Source organism: Ursus americanus, chromosome 17 (genome assembly GCF_024610735.1).
Source record: "Ursus americanus isolate L20-20 chromosome 17, mUrsAme1.1.p, whole genome shotgun sequence".
Taxonomy (NCBI): Eukaryota; Metazoa; Chordata; class Mammalia; order Carnivora; family Ursidae; genus Ursus; species Ursus americanus.
The window spans coordinates 47,236,371-47,252,142 of record NC_142143.1 but is presented as its reverse complement, the minus strand read 5'-3'; the positions used below and the strand labels follow the sequence as shown (position 1 = coordinate 47,252,142).

The 15,772-nt window shown below is 44.0% G+C and overlaps 1 long non-coding RNA gene across 1 annotated transcript in view; it reads right to left on the bottom strand.

The window, feature by feature from the left end:
* Positions 1-8,607, bottom strand: part of LOC148108680 (uncharacterized) — a 30,160-nt gene extending 21,553 nt beyond the window's left edge. The window contains exons 1-2 of the long non-coding RNA XR_015727235.1: positions 8,482-8,607; positions 4,773-4,913 (exon numbers count right to left, since the gene is read on the bottom strand). This is a non-coding gene — a long non-coding RNA (uncharacterized LOC148108680). The remainder of the gene's footprint in view (positions 1-4,772; positions 4,914-8,481) is intronic.
* Between the last annotated feature and the right edge of the window lie 7,165 nt (positions 8,608-15,772).

The following is a 15,772-nucleotide window of genomic DNA, read 5'->3' as shown; positions in this document are numbered from 1 at the left end:
CTGTCATACTATAGCTGCTTTGTTGCTCTAACGAAAACCACATGCTTCGTGGTATTTTTAGACTAGTTAATATCAGCAGGTCAGCAGCATTTTTATTTAGATATTGCTATTCCAGCTGTGCTTCCTCTAGTCCCTTCAAGAAAACTCAGAATTTCTACCAGACCATAAGCTTTCAGGAGAATCGAAAGAAAATGACCAGCGCTTTCCTCTGGGCTCTCCTGGTTTCCACATGGAGTTCGTATTTGCTTGTCCGAGTCTCTGTGAAAGGAAGACATGGCTGACCAATGGGGTTGCTTTTAAAGAATGGTGGAGCCAGTAACGAGGTGGGATGAAGGATGAGAAATGACGTGAGTTTGTCCCTAATGAAAGAGAGGAGAGTAGAGAAGGGGGAAGAGGGAGGAACGGGGATGCCCAACACCTTGCTGAGTTCTTGATATTTACTGGCACTGTACGGGGTTTTTGTTATGGTTTGTTTGCTTTTGTTTGTTTTATTGTTTTGAGAAAGGGAGGATCATTCCAGTCCATTCTGGAGCCCTCTTTGAAGTCATTTGAATTTCTAAATTTGCTTCTTTCAGAGAAAATATTATTTCTTGGGAAAGGTCCTTAAATTACTTTTCTCCCCAACTAAATTGTACCTCTCTTTCTCCGCCCAAAATTAAATACCCAATGTCTTTGTGGCCAGAAAAAGCAAAATGCTACTTCTCTCTCCATAGAAAGAAATTGAGAGGGGACTTTGATTTCGAATCTAATCTAATGATGTCCATAGGAGCAGTGCTCTCTGTCCTTAGGGTAAGTTTTTGTGGATTCAGGGAGTGATTGAAGGGTACACTGTCCTCTGCCCAGCAGGCTGGAAGAAAAAGGGGTAAAAGAAAGGACCCATGTAGGTCCTTCATAACAATCTTAAGGACAAAGACCTTTTTGCTGAGGCTCAGGTCAATTTATGACAAGCCCACGCAAACAAGAGCTCAGAACCATCTGTTGGTAGAGGGTAGGACTGATGAGATTTTGCTTGGCATATGTTTTGTTTTGTTTTAACTGATGTCTTGTGAATGCATTGGGCCCAACAGCTACACACAGGAAACTGCCAAATTTTCCCCACTACAACCACCTTGAAAAGGTATGCTGCTCAATTTTCTTCTCCTGTCCCTTTCTGTAGTCTGGTCATTTTCCCATTAAAAAAAAAAAAGTCTTAATTTGATAATTGTGACTCTTCAAGTATTAAAAGACTCAACAGAGTTTAAATCAAATCTTCGATCCCAGATCCAATTCAGAACTTCTCCCATTTCCATAGCATCGGCCTGACCCTTGGCTGAGGGTCCTGAAATGGGGAAGGAGGGCTGATTTTAGGGTCTGCTTGCGCAATATTATTTCGGACTCACTCTCCCTCCTCAATTTGCTTTGCTGCCTTTGGTTTCTCCAGGATCGGGGGGTGGGGCAAAAGTGAAAGAAGGGTGAATCGCCTTTTCATGTCGTTGGGGCTCTTTTTGATTCTTTCTTGGCTGGCACTGCCAAGGGGTTAGGCCTTCCAGATGTGCATCTGTGGATCCTCCACTTGGAGACTTTTGCATTGTCCTGGCTCCTGATATGGGTGATGCATTCTTCAGCTGACCTCTTGTGACCCATTTTCTTTCTTCCATCTCAGCTCCTGTCCCAGTGGTCATCTCTCCAACTTCCTCCTATGGGAGTCTCCTTGCTCTGGCAGGCCACTCTGTAGGGTGAGGTCCTTTCGAGATGTTTCAATACATATTCCATGGTGTCTACAAAGCTTATGAGGACTCATGCATTCATACTCCACCATGTAGAAAGCATGCTCCCCTGTTGTTTCTGTCTTTGCCCACTCTCTCGGGCAGCTTAAGGCAGGCTCCTGCCTTCAGAAATGGTCTGCATGTGAGGTGGGCTGTGGCCTCTGTTCAAGTACTATGTCCTTAAGCCTTCAAGGACATGTGTCAGGATCTCCAATGATGAGAATAGCCACATGATCTTTAGTCTTAGGAATGCCCTTCAATGAACTCCCTTTGGGAATTTCAAAATTCAAGCACCCAGATTAAGAAGTAGAATATTATCAGAACTCAAAGCACCCCTCCTGTTCCTTTCTGGTCTCTCTAGACTAGATTAGTCTCCTTTTATGTAGTCTAGAGGCAAATGACTAGTTGGGCTACCTTTTAGTGAGTTTTGCTATCCAGGAGGTCCCTATAGGATTGAGGAGGGAGGTGCTTGCTACTTACTGTTTTCACCTTAGGGGCTTCAGTGAAAATGCAGAGAGCAGAAAAAGCTCCATTTGCACCTAATGGACATCTGTGAGTTGAAAGTTCATAAGGAGTGAATCTTCTGTGCTGACTCCACTTTGAGACTTCCTCATGAGTCATTCAGAAAAATATTTCCAGATTGTACCCTCTCTGGGAATTCATATTTGTTCCCAGAAGATGTCTGTGAATGTGTTTATGTCTGCTTCAACAATTACTTGCTAGATAAACAGAAAAGGTAATAGACAAGTCTACGTTAGTGGGGAACTATATATATGGCTGTAGCTAAAATTTACTGAGCACATCTTCTTTGCTAAGCTCTGTTCTGTGTGTGTTTTGACTCTTTAAAGCAGCACTACTTGTAAAGCTTCACTATTATTATCACTGTATCAAGAATAAGGAGGCTGAGGCGCAGAGAGGTTAAGAAACATGACCAAGGTCACACAGCTGGGAAAATGAGAGCCAGATTCAAGCCCTGGTCACCTGGGTCCAGAGATCCTGCTTGTAGCCATAGCACTCTTCTACTCTGGGGTCCAGACTTCGCTAGAATCAGGGTGTGCTGCCATTGCTGAGGAAGAGCCTCTGAGTTTCCTTAGGCTGAATGACTCGGACTTAGAGAAGCGTATCACTGGGAAGGTGACGGCTTCTGGGTCAGGATCAGGTCTTTTGGGGAGTGAGTTAGATTTTCAGTTTGATGTCATTGCTCTGGGAGTGGGAAGAAGAAGGCATTTGGAGAAGTGAGAGCTTCTTTGGGAATAGGTTTGTGCCCGTGATGGAAACCCCATGAGAAAAGTCTGCTTTTTTGATATTCTTCCTTAGGCCATAGGAAGAATCACAAGCAGTGTGCAGATGTAAGTTTTGTAAGAGGAAAATCTGTGTTGTTTGTTTCTTGAATTACCCTAGTTGTTCAGACAAGACCAGAACAGCTCTACTCCTCTGTGTTGACACAATGTAGAATGAAAGGTCCAGGCACTTGACTGAGGTGTGGTCAGCCCCACATCAAACCGTTGTCTGAGCCCAGGAGAAGGGAGAAGAACCCATTAAAGGGGGTTGACTGGGAGTTCCCAGTGGTGACCAGTGAGGAGGGGTGGGGGCCCATGGCAGAATGGGAAGAAGAGAGTGCTAAGAAGCAGGTTCCAAGTAGAGAAGTGATGTGAAGTGAATCTCCAATACATTCTTAGAAAATCTGACCTATAGGAGGGGAGGAGGAAGAAAGGAGGATATTTGGGTTAGATCTTTCTTCACTAAAGACCAGTAGGACTGTTACTTGGTCACATGGTTTCAAAGACAGCAAGTCAGAGCAAATCTTGTGTCAGCCTCTGAGTGGGACTGGACAGAAATGGGGTTCAGGGGACGTGTTAGATCAGCCGGGGCGGGAGAAGATCAGGCATCAAGCTTTGCTGGGCGTTCTGGCTGCAGGGCCATAGGTAGGTGGCAGATGGTGTTCACAAGGAAAGCCAGCAGTCTCAGCTTCAAGGGAAGGCTCCTAAGAGGGCACGCAACCTAAACTTCAACTGAGGGACGTGGTGTTAAAGACGACTTCCTGGAGGAAGTGGCACCTATAGGGAGGCCTGCAGGATGAGTGGGTGTCAGGCTGGAAAATGGAGGAGGGGCGGGAGATTGTTTCAGGCAGATGGATCTTGACTTGAATAAGGACCAGAGACGAAAGAAGCCCTGAGTGGCCTGATATGCCTGATGAGGACTGTGCAGCAGGAAATGGCTAGAAAGCAGAGGGAGGAGTCAGGGACAGAGCATGCTACCATCTTACATCTGAGGCCAGTGAGCTCAGGGGGTTAAGGGATGTGCCCCGAATCACACAGTACAGGTGGCAGAATGGGAATTGGATCTAATATCAGCCTCACCCCAAAGACAGAACTCTCTCTACATTACTCCTGTGCATCTTTTTTAATCTGGGAAAAAGTCTAATTAAAATTTATACCCAAATAAACAATATCTCCATCTCCAAGAGACCCCTCTGCTTCATTTTGACCCAAAAGTCATTGCAGCCTCTCAGGATTAAACAGATTGAAATGCATTGAGGAATATTCTTCTCTGATCCTGATGGAGGCAGCAAATGACTGAGAACTCAGCTCAGTGCTCAGGCCTGAAGTCCTTGCCAGCAAAAGCTTGGAAGAGCCAGGCCACATTTGTATTCCAAGTGAGAGAGAGTCCAGAGAGAAAAATGCACAGCACTTTCTTTCATAAAATTTTTTAAAGGACTCGTTTGTTCATGACCTTGGTTGATTAGGGTCAGAAACTTGATGTGATAATGCTGAATACATCAGAAAAATCTATGTTTGCTCACTGGCCCATGTTCCTGACTAGGCTTCTAACTTTTCTGGATTTAACCCTTGGGAAATGCACGTTGGTTTGAAGGGGTGTAGGGGTGTGTGTGTGTGTGTGTGTGTGTGTGTGTGTGTGCTTTTTTGCTACTCTTCCTAGTTTGGGACAAAACCCAGCATAATTGTGGCATTTAACTCCCATTAAGTGAAAAATAAAGTTCATTGAAAACAATGAGTGTTGTCATACCTCATAAGAACTCCCAGTACTTCCATCCGGATGTCTCCTTCTTGGCCAAACATCTGACGATGACAATTTCTCCATTTCATCACTGGACTTTGGACTTCAGTCACCCTCCGTCTCACTCCCTGAGGCATTGCAGACACCAGTCTGTCTTGGACAAAATTGAGAAATGGGCAAAGAACGCCGTTAAGGCTGTCAACCTTCTTTCCTTCCACTCGGCGTGGGGCTTCACACTCAGTAGCTCAGGTACCCGTTGCCACACTATGTCTCTATCCTCTTCCATCAAAATGGGAGATTCCTTCCAGGAAGGAATCTCAAACTTAAGTATTGGAAGAGAGGAAGGAGTAATTATGACATTAACAGCTTACACTTAGTGCAGACTATGTGCAAACACATGGTGCTCAGAGTTTTGTGAATATTGACTCAGGGAGTTACTCTGTTCTCTGCACTAGAGAATATAATTATCCCTCTAGGTTACAGGGAAGTTACTTTAGTTACCCAAGGTCATGTCATTAGAAGGTCGTAGATCATGGTTTGAACCCAGGAAGTCTGGTTTTGTCCATGGTCTAGTTGTTATGTTAGGAGAATGGGAAAGATGCACTGACCAGGGTGTTGAAGGAGCTGTGCTAGATAACATATGCAGTATTTTACTTAATGCTCCTAACTAGCTTTTGATATAAGGTGCTGTAACCCCAATTTGCAAAAAGGAAGACAAGAGGATATGTGACTTGCTGAGATTTCATAACTAGTAGGTAATGGAGCAGGAATTGGAGCCATGGTCTGAATGATTACAAATTCCATGTTCTGTCCACCATGAACATTCTGGGATCAGGCTGCCAATCATAGCTTGCCAGTCTCTTCAGGTTTTGTACTTTAAATATATATTTAATCTCAGAGTACTGAGTTAGATTATTGCAGCCATGGTCATTTGGGTTGGAACTTTGGGTAGCAAAGCAGGAGAAACACTGTATTTGGGAGTGGGCACTGAGACATTCTTGGATGTAGAAGTTACAGTTTGTAGGATGGTGGCCACTTGGCCATCCTCGCAAACCAGTCTCATCTAGAAGCTTCTTCTTTCCAGTACTAGCCCATTGTATTTGCCTATCTTTACCCCAATAGTTCACAGCCTCCCCATAGTGGCCTTGTCTGAAACTAAATTTACCTTCTTTATATTCTCTCTCAGGTTTAACAGTGTCACCTAAGCTAGAAATGCCCCTTCTCCTTCATCTGTCACAGGTAGTCAGTCCTTGGGTTCCATGGATTCTGCCTTTTGCAGACCTTTCTGGTCTTTTCTCTTACACCTCATCACTCATCGTGTCTTTGCTAGATCATTCATCATCATTCGCCTACAGGATCATACTTGTCTCCCCAAGTGAGCTCCTTACTCCTGGTTTCTCTCTCCTCTAATGTGCAATCATTGCTGCCCCTGGCGTAATTGCCCTAACAGGGAAATCTGATTACCTCACTTTCTTGTTCAAAATCCGTCAGTGGTGAGCCCCAAGCACTTATGTAATATTTCTTCCAACTTCAGGCAATGGTCTTTGGTAATGTACTCTTAGGGCTGATGGGGTCTCTTAGACGTTTTTAAAAATCCCTTTTTAATTTTGAGGACTTTAAAATGTAAATAGAAGCATCTTCTAGGTCATTTGATGACCACTTGTAACCTAGAGGCAAATAGGTCTATTTTTATTGTCCTGGGCTATTGAGAAAAGAAGTGTAGTTGACACATAGGCAAGGATGTGGTGGCCCCGTGACATCACCACAGTCTCTTTTGATGGCAGTTTCAAGCTACCCTGACTAGAAAAGAGGATCGGATGAGTTGAGTCATTAGTTAGCGCATGGTCATGTAGGCGTGCTGAGTTCAAAATAATGTACATGCTTTTAGCGAGGGCCGTATTCACATGCCAGTAGCGATTTGGTATCAGTTAAACAATAACATCCATCGCATTAAGCAAATTTTGTTAGTTTGCATTAGATTGGGTTTTACTTTATATAAATTTATTTTGGCTTTATTATTGTATAACGGTTGTAAACGTTGGGAAATTATACCTGGTTTATGCTTGTATACATTTGGATAACGTTGTAATAAGAACAAGTTGTTGATACTAAGAATATTTAATAAATTCTTATAATATCGATCCACACAATTTTGCACCCCAAGTTCCGGAAATACGGACCTGTGGGATCACGCGCAAACTCCTTAGAATAGCACACGAGGCGCTTTGTGTCTTGTCTCCACCTCACTCAGCCTCATCCCTGCACCTTCCCCCATGCCTGCTCCTTCTTAGTTGACTAGAGCGCCTTGACGCTCTTGACTAGTAGCGATGATTTCTTATTCCTATTTGTTCCTGTAAGAGGGACAACGAATGAAGGAATGAATGAATGAACACGTGATGGAAGGCAAGAGGAAAAGGAGGGCCATTCCACACACTTCATGGCCAACCTCGAACATTATTTTAGATAATCAGGTTCCTTGTTTGACTCCAGGCTAGGACACATTCCAGCCTCTCTTATCTCTTCAACCACAATTTTATTACTGAGTAAGTCATTTACAAGCAGAGCAAGGGCAAGGGAGGGAAAGGGGTGGGGGAGGGCGGAAGAAGGAGGAAGGGGGAGAGAGAGAGAGGGAGAGAGTCACAACTAACACCCATGGGGCAAGGTCAGATGCAGCCCATATCCCAAGGGAAGGAGTCATCTCCACATGGTGTTTTCAACTTGGAAATTCTCAGAGGATCAAAGAGAGACTGTTCACATTGCCGCTAGTCCCAGAACATTTCCACCGTTCCTTTCCCTCCCCTTTTTAGCTTCCAAAAGAAGAATGATTCATTTAAACAGATTTTTATGTGTACTTTATTTTTAGTCCAGGAAGTATTTGCTTTAAATGTTGGTGTATGGAATGCGAGTTCGGATCAGCTGACAGTCAGGGGCACACGAGTGGCTGTGGATGGACCCAAGTAACGCAGCCAACCAAGCTGCATGGCTCTTTGTGCCCTCTCAGGTCTCTGTCACTTCTAGAATTCCATTGAGTCAGTTCCTACGTACCGAGTGGCAGTCAACGGTAGTGGGTTTCTCCATAATATCATTCTCATGAGGAAGATTTGGGTGTACTGTGTATAGCCAATCTCAGTCCCTAAAACAGAAGAACTTCCGTCTTTTTTTCCCCTCCTTCTTTCTCTCCACCGTTCAGTAATTGCCTCCTGTGCCAGGCACCATGCTAAGCCTGTCTAGCCACTGATTCTGATCAGACACAACAAAATCATAAAATAGGTTCTTCTTGTAGCTGCATAAAATTTTATGCAGAGATACTCTGGTCGTGACAAAAGAGACTGTCAGTCTTTGTTCATTCCTTAGAAATTTGCCTTTTGATACTGCATCTGGAGGTGAGGAGACCCAGGTCCTCCCAGCTCCGTGACCTGGAGCAAGTCATTCGCCTCTTTTGACCTCAGATTTTTCCTCTATAAAATGATGATGGAAAAATACCTGCTCTGTTTTACATGAAGGGCAGTGACGGGGGAAGATGATCTATGTGAAAGAGCTGTCCACTGTATCAAGTACCGAACAAATGCATGGGAGGGTTAGCGTTCTCAGCATGCCTTTCCCCACCCCGCTCATTAGAACATGGCGTCTTCTATAAATGAAGTGGTGAATAAATAAGGCATTAGCTCCATACTGGTCAATAGTGAATGCCCGCCCTCGTTCTACCAGATAAACGTACTCAGAGAGAAGGAGGCTGGAGATGGACCTCTCTGGACAGAGGAAGGCTGCCACCACTCCTGGGAGTGAGATCCGAGGCTACGCATGCGCAGTGGGCAGAGGGGACACGATGGGAAGGCCCATTTCTCTTTCGTCTTCTGAGCTGCATAGATAGATGGAAAACAACCAAATGTGAGCTGTGGAAGCTTGCTGGTGTCCCTTGCCTGAGCACCTTCCCATGGACAGCAGCTGTTCAAAAGAATGAAACAAGTTCCCAGAGATTTTTTGATTATTTATATTTTGTCACTGCACCCAAATGGTAAGACAAAGCCGTCCTCTGCCTTCGGGGAGCTGTATACAGACTCAGCTCTACACCACAGCGATAACTTGGTTAGTTTGTTAGTTCTGTACTGCCTAAACCCCCCCACCCTGCCCCACCCTAGCCTCACAGCTGCCTTCTGGTGTGTCCACCCACACGCACACAGGGGAGGACATGTGAGTGCTTCAATATGGAAATAAAGGCTTCTCCTGTGATGTAAATATCCACTTTGTTCCCTGGTTCCTTACCTTTAGGAAATGCACATTTCCCCTTCAAGGAAGAGACCTACCCTGCTGGTAATGGAAAGTACTTGCCCACTGCTATCTTGAATCTCATATTCAGGCTCTTCCATTCACTCATTCATTCACTCACTCACTCATTTGTAAACTGAGGGCCTACTAGGTACCAGACACTGTTCTAAGTGCTTGTGATAAAGTATGAGCAAAAGAGACAGGGTCCCTTCTTTCATGGAGCTTACATATGCAGTGAGAGGACACAGTCAATGTCCTCTTTTTGCACGTGTACAAAACAGTTTCAGAAAGTGAAGGAAAGAGAGTGACTTGACAGAGAATGACCAAGAAGGGGGGGTGGGATCTAGGAGGCCTCTCTGAAGAAGTGTATTTGAGCTGAGACCCGAGGACAAGGAGATCTGGGACCGAGCATTCTGTGTTAGGGGAACATCGAGTATGAGGGTGGAGAAGGCCCATTTCACCTGCTGAGAAGCCAGTGTTGGCTTTGCTGACACTGAGAACAGCTGGGTTTTCTGCTCCCTACACCACGTCACTAGTGGGTGGCCACAGGTTTCAGAACATAGCCAATCTGCTTCTCTGCTGCTTTCCCCCCTTTTTGCTAGGCTCTTTCCAGGAAAAGAGAGACCCCCTAAACCTTTGTAGAGATCTCTGTCTACAATGCGCACTGAAGCCAAAATTGGTACATAGCTATTCCGAACTTCTCCTCCACCTCCTACTCTACTAGAAATTGTGACCTTTAATCTCCAGACGCAGACCTCAGTCTGGGAACTTATAATGGGATTTAAGAATGCCCATTTGGGCAGCTGGGTGGCTCAGTCAGTTGAGTGTCTGACTCTTGGTTTCAGCTCGGGTCATGGCCTCAAGGTCAGGAGGTGGAGCCCCACGTCAGGCTCCATACTCAGTGCAGAGTCTGCTTGTCCCTCTTCCTCTGCTCCTCTCCCTGCTCATGCCTGCTCTCCCTCCCTCCCTCTCTCTCTCTCTCTCTCACAAGTAAATAAATAAATAAAATCTTAAAAACATGAAAGAATGCCCATTTAAGAAAGGACACCTGTGAACAGACCAGCCTCCTGGTTTGTATCATGAAGAAGAATGGGGAATGGAAAAACTCCCTTTATAAATCGATGATGTAGGAGAAAGAGAAGCAGCCTCCAGATAGGAAAAGGATTTACTACATGTTAAGAACTACCTTACTTGCAATGTAGCACCCCATGAGAGCATTTGTATACGAGTCCCCCAGATGCCTACAGGAAATTGCCTGGTGACGTGGCCCCTCTCCATCTTTATTCTGTTTATGTGCCCATCAGCCCTGGGAGTATTTGAAATACATAGCAACCACTTTTCCCCAGGTAATTAAATTAAAAGGTACAAGGAACTGAAGAAAATATTCTACAACTCATATCAAACAAAGGGGATATTGCAAACATACAAGATTTCTCAGCCAGTGCAACTCCAGAGGCTCATTCGTCTCATCTACAAGTAATGCCGGAGTTCTTCCTGCCTCCTTGTGTGAAACTTGTCCCTGAATGGATAAAGAAGATGTGGTATATATATGCAATGGAATATTACCCAGCCATCAAAAAGGATGAAATCTTACCATTTACATCAATATGGTTGGAACTGGGGGGTATTATGCTGAGCAAAATAAATCAATCAGAGAAAGACGATTATCATGTGGTTTTGCTCTTATGTGGAATATAAGAAATAGCACAGAGGATCTTAGGGGAACGGAGGGTAAACTGAATGGGAAGAAATCAGAGAGGGAAACAAACCGTGAGAGATTCTTAATCACAGGAAACAAGCTGGAGGGGAGGGGAATGGGGGATGAGTAACTGGGTGACGGGCACTAAGGAGGGCATGTGATGTGATGAGTACTAGGTGTTATACACAACTAATGAATAACTGAACGCTACATCTGCAGCTAATGATGTACTATATGTTGGCTAATTGAATTTAAATTAAAAAAAAAAAAAAAACTTGTCCCTGAAGTCCACCCAAGGGGCTTACTTCTATCTCCAAGTTCTGTGCTGTGCCCCTCTTTGTTAGGATGTGTTGCTCACTCCTACATCGGGGCTAATTTTTGCATACGTCATTCACTGACTTGTATTTATTAAGCATTCACTATGAGCCTGTAGTATGGAAGGCTTGGAGGATACCAGCCTATTCACCACTAGGGACAAGTAAACATGGCTTCTGCCCACAGGAAGCTTGAAGTTTACTAAGGGACATAGACAAATAGGCAAGAGTGACACGGGGTGACAAATACTTTGTAGAAATAAAACAGGAGGTATGGGGAGCACAGAGGAGAGAAAGGAGGGTTGCCACTTTTTTGAAAAGGGGCAGAAAAATCTCTCTGTGCTTCTGCCAGTCTCCTCTTCTAGGTGCTTCTGTTGCCTTTTCTTCTTTTTTCCTGGCTCTGAAGAGCGACAGGTCACAAATCATCACCGCTCATTGGGTGGGCTCTCAGCCACAGCTAGTTTGAAGACATCATCTTTTTACCCTTCCTGTCCGGCAAGTCTCTGCTCTGCACCATTTTTGCCAAACCAAGCTTCCCCCCCAAGCCTCCTCCGGCCACCCCACAACAAATGACCAATGGTTTCCTGTTTATAGGAACACAGGACTCCTGTCTCAGTGGGACAAGGATTTAGGGCTGTTTTCCCAGGAGTTATGATGCCTCATGCTCCTTCTGACATATCTAGGTTAAGGGCTTAGGAGAAGGGTTTTGTGGCTATGGGGAAAATTCTCTCTCTGAAGCTAACAAGCCTGTATGGGAATCAAATCAGCTCCTGAGGCTTCATTAGACCTGAGCTCTAACCGGATGATACAGGGCAGAACTAACAATAATAAATCAACTATTAAAATGAGGAGATTTGCATGCATTTCCAAGCCCAGGATCCGGTGTACTTGCTAGAATTTTAATAATATAAGCTGTGACCTTCAGCACTCTTATTACATATCAACGGACTATACTAAATAGGAAACATGCATTAATAAAGTCTATTAGATACTTCTGAGAGTGAGATTTTTCAGGATGAATAGTGGATATTTCTGTGCCAACTATCACAGCTCTTCTCTTCTTCTTTGTGACTCTCACCCAGCCCATGTCAAAGGCAATGAATGAGGAGGTCATACATTTGCTGTATTCTAGGGACCTTCTTCCTCTTACAGAATCATTATGTTGCTAAGAAACCCACTGGTCACCCATTGGCTGGAGACTAAATATTTATTAGGTTTTGGTGTTATTTCTTCCTCCACACAGACTTTAGGGGCAAACTCCCTATCTCGGACTGAGGCCTTATCTGATAAGTGAACACAATAGAGCTGGTTGAACAGAAATCTCAGACGACGCCCTGAGTCATCTTGGATGAAGGCTCCAGTGGGGCAGAGCTCTGCTCTGGGTGCCTCTTCTTCCATAGAAGTGATGAGTGTCCCTCCTCAAAGAACTCCTGGTCTTGTAAGTCTCCCATTGGTCTTCTTCAGAGCTCAGAATTTTTGTTTTATAAATAATATATATTCTTTATAGAGCAGTAAAAAATAAAAGCCAAAAGTATAAAATTAAAGACATTCTTAATTCCAGCCTTCTTAGATTACAAGCATGCATGTTGATATATATTCTTCTGGACTCTCCAGTCTGCATTCGCTATGCATATGTGCACACATTTTCAATGTCAGTCTATTATACATGTTGTTTATTCCCCCCCCTTATTCCTTATTATGGACTCTTCTTTATATTATTACATGTTGCTCTATGTCATTTTAATGGATGCATAATAATTCATTATGTAGAGAGTTTTAATTAAACCACTCCATGTGGGATAGAGTTTCCAATTTTACACAAGTCTATAATAAACATTTCTCACAGTAAAATCTTTGCAAGGAGTCTCTAGATATTTATCTCTAGGAACATTTCTCTGAGTCAAGGCAACTTGGATGTTTTAGCCCATTTTGGCTTGCTCTAATAAATACCCCGTCTGGGTGGCTTATAAACAACAAATTTCTCATAGTGCAAGATCGGAGTACCCACATGGCTGAGTTCTGGTGAAAACCCTTTTCTGGGTTGCAGACTCGAGCTTCTCATTGTATGCGCACATGGTGGAGGGCAGAGAGCCGTAAATCTCGTGACTCTTATAAGGGCACTGATCCCATTCAGGAGGGCTCTGTCTCATGACCCCATCTAATTACTTCACAAAGACCCCCACCTCCTAATATCATCACACTGTGGGGTAGGGTTTCAATACACGTATTTTAGGGGCACTCAAACTCCAATCCATAACACTGAGTAACCTATGACAAGACAGATTCACAGCATCATAGATCCTCTTCAAGAAGAAACTTAGTGATTCTTTTTTTTTTCTGAATTGTGAAATAATGCTAATAATCATAATAATACAACCTAATTCAGTTTTTCCTTCCTCTCTTCCCTACCCCTGTCAATCTATTAATGCTTAACCCGCTCTAGGGGTAGGTACTTGCTATGTTTATAGAGCTCCTGATAACCCACAAAGAGTTTCACCCACAGTATCTTATTTTAGCCCCAGAATAATCTGTAGAGTAGAATGGATACTTTTATTATCATGTTTTCTTTTCAGATGAGAAGGCTGAGCTCAGAGGGGATGAGTGTCTCCTCTAATTTCTGCTTCTGGTACAAGGCAGAGTCTTGGTTTCTGAATTCAGATACGTGGGGGTGTGTGTAGGTGGGGGTGGGAGTAAAGGTCTTTTTGCAAAGCTCTGTGGCCTGCTCAGTGTCTTACGCTGAATCCAAGTCATCTGTCCTGCATCATTCTCTCTCCCTTGTTCCAGTTCTTCGTTTGTGGCTAGAAGGAGCAAATCTATTCTTTCCTTCATCAGCTAGTCCTCCGTGAATGTGGTTGAGGAGGTGAGTTTTGGGCTGGGGAAGTGGGAGTATGAGTGGAGGCCATGGAATTTAGAGCAGGAAGAAGCTGTGCCTAGTGGGAGGAGGGAAATGATGAGGGTGAAGGATCTCCTGAAACACCCCTGGCCCTGCCAATTGTCGCTGGTTGGTTGGTGCCATGGCTGTTTCTGACTTCCGGCTAGACACAGATAACTGTGAAAAATATACTTTCATTTGATCCTATTCTTACCATTAGAGTATCAAGAAAGTGAACACACAAAGACACATCACTAAGGAGAAAAGTCAATCTAGCCGTATCTGGTTTTTTCCAGTTTTAACATTTTGCTTGATTTCCCTCCTTTGAAGCTGCTTCTCTGATGTCACAGAGATAGCATTTGCTTGATGATCTCAGCCAGAAAGCTGTCACAGAAGCAGCATTCCTCAGGACACAGAGCATTTGCTCTTATGGGCACAGGGTAGAGGGCAAAGAGCTGCCAACCATCTGGGAAATGCAGAGCACTGGGCTTGAAGGGAGAGTGGCGAGGGCGCCCTCTTGTGGAACTCTTCTCATTGTCTAATCTGCCTGGCAACAGGCTATCTTTTGTAGCTCTAAACCAATAGCTATTTTCTTTCCGTGAATTTGGGTTTGAGGGTATTCTTAGCATATTTTGAGTACAATTCCTGGCTGCTTTTAATATCCACCAAGAACTGATCATCTCAAATCAGTGTGCAATTCCAAAGGTTGCATTTTTAAATTTTATTTATTTTTTTAGGGAGAGTCAGATTAACTGTGAATTGTCTCCCAAACTGGCAAGTTGGGTAACTATTTTCATATTTTTGTGCAAAGCCTTACAAAATACGGTTTTGCAATTAGATGTTTTTTTAACCACCTCTCCCACCTGGGTAGGATTTAAGCAAAGCTCAGGCAGTTTGGGGCTATTTTTAGTCCTGATTAATTATTAGGCCGAGATAATTCCAAGTTTAGCAGCTTATTTGAAAGAGACATGACAGCTGGCTCTCAGGGCAACCTCTGGTCAAAGCTGACATGTTTGTGACAAAATGGTGCTCTCCCCACTTCCAGGGAGAATGCAGGGGCGGCACTTTCTGTGAAAACCAGTGTCAGCTTTGCCAGCCTGGAGCTAGAAACTGCTGATTCAGGGGCCTGCAGACATGGCTGATCTCAGTGCAGTGAAAATAGGTCACTAATGACACATGGCAAGAAGCCAAAAAACCTCAGTCAGGCGCTCTGAACCGTCCACTGGTGGCCAGATCCATTTTACCGGAACTCCAGAAAGAAAGCAATCTGCTTGAATTTGTTCAGAACAACCACAGGATTGCAAAACTCGCACGCTCAGATTGTGACCTCACTCCCCCTTTCTTTATTTTCCTAAGCGTTCAAGTTGCTCATTTTATTGTTTCAGTTTACCCTGTTTCTATTCCCATGCTCTGAAGAAATTCCAAAGCTCTTGGTTGGTTGGTTGGTTTGAACAGCCAAGCTGATATGTTCTTTCAAACAAATTTTTAAAATGAAATTTAAATTAAAAAAAAAAAATTCTTCCCCCCCCCCAAGTAGCGGGGAGCAGAATGGAGACAAAGATGACATTATCCCTTCTGATTCCTTGTATGTTGACCCTGAAATGATTCTGGCCAGTCTAGTCCATACCACACTGATCTTCATGAAGTTATCCATCCCTGTGATTCCAACCAGAAGGGCCTGGTGTTGCCATTACAGGATAACATAGCATTTACTTCATTTGGGGGAGTGTCCCTCTGGGCTGGTGTTTTCTAGTACTGGCAGGAGTTCCCTAAGAAGGGGAGTGGTGGAGAGGAAGGCTGGGAAAGGTCCTCCACATAGACCTGGTACGACAACTCAGTGTAGAACTTAGACCACAGC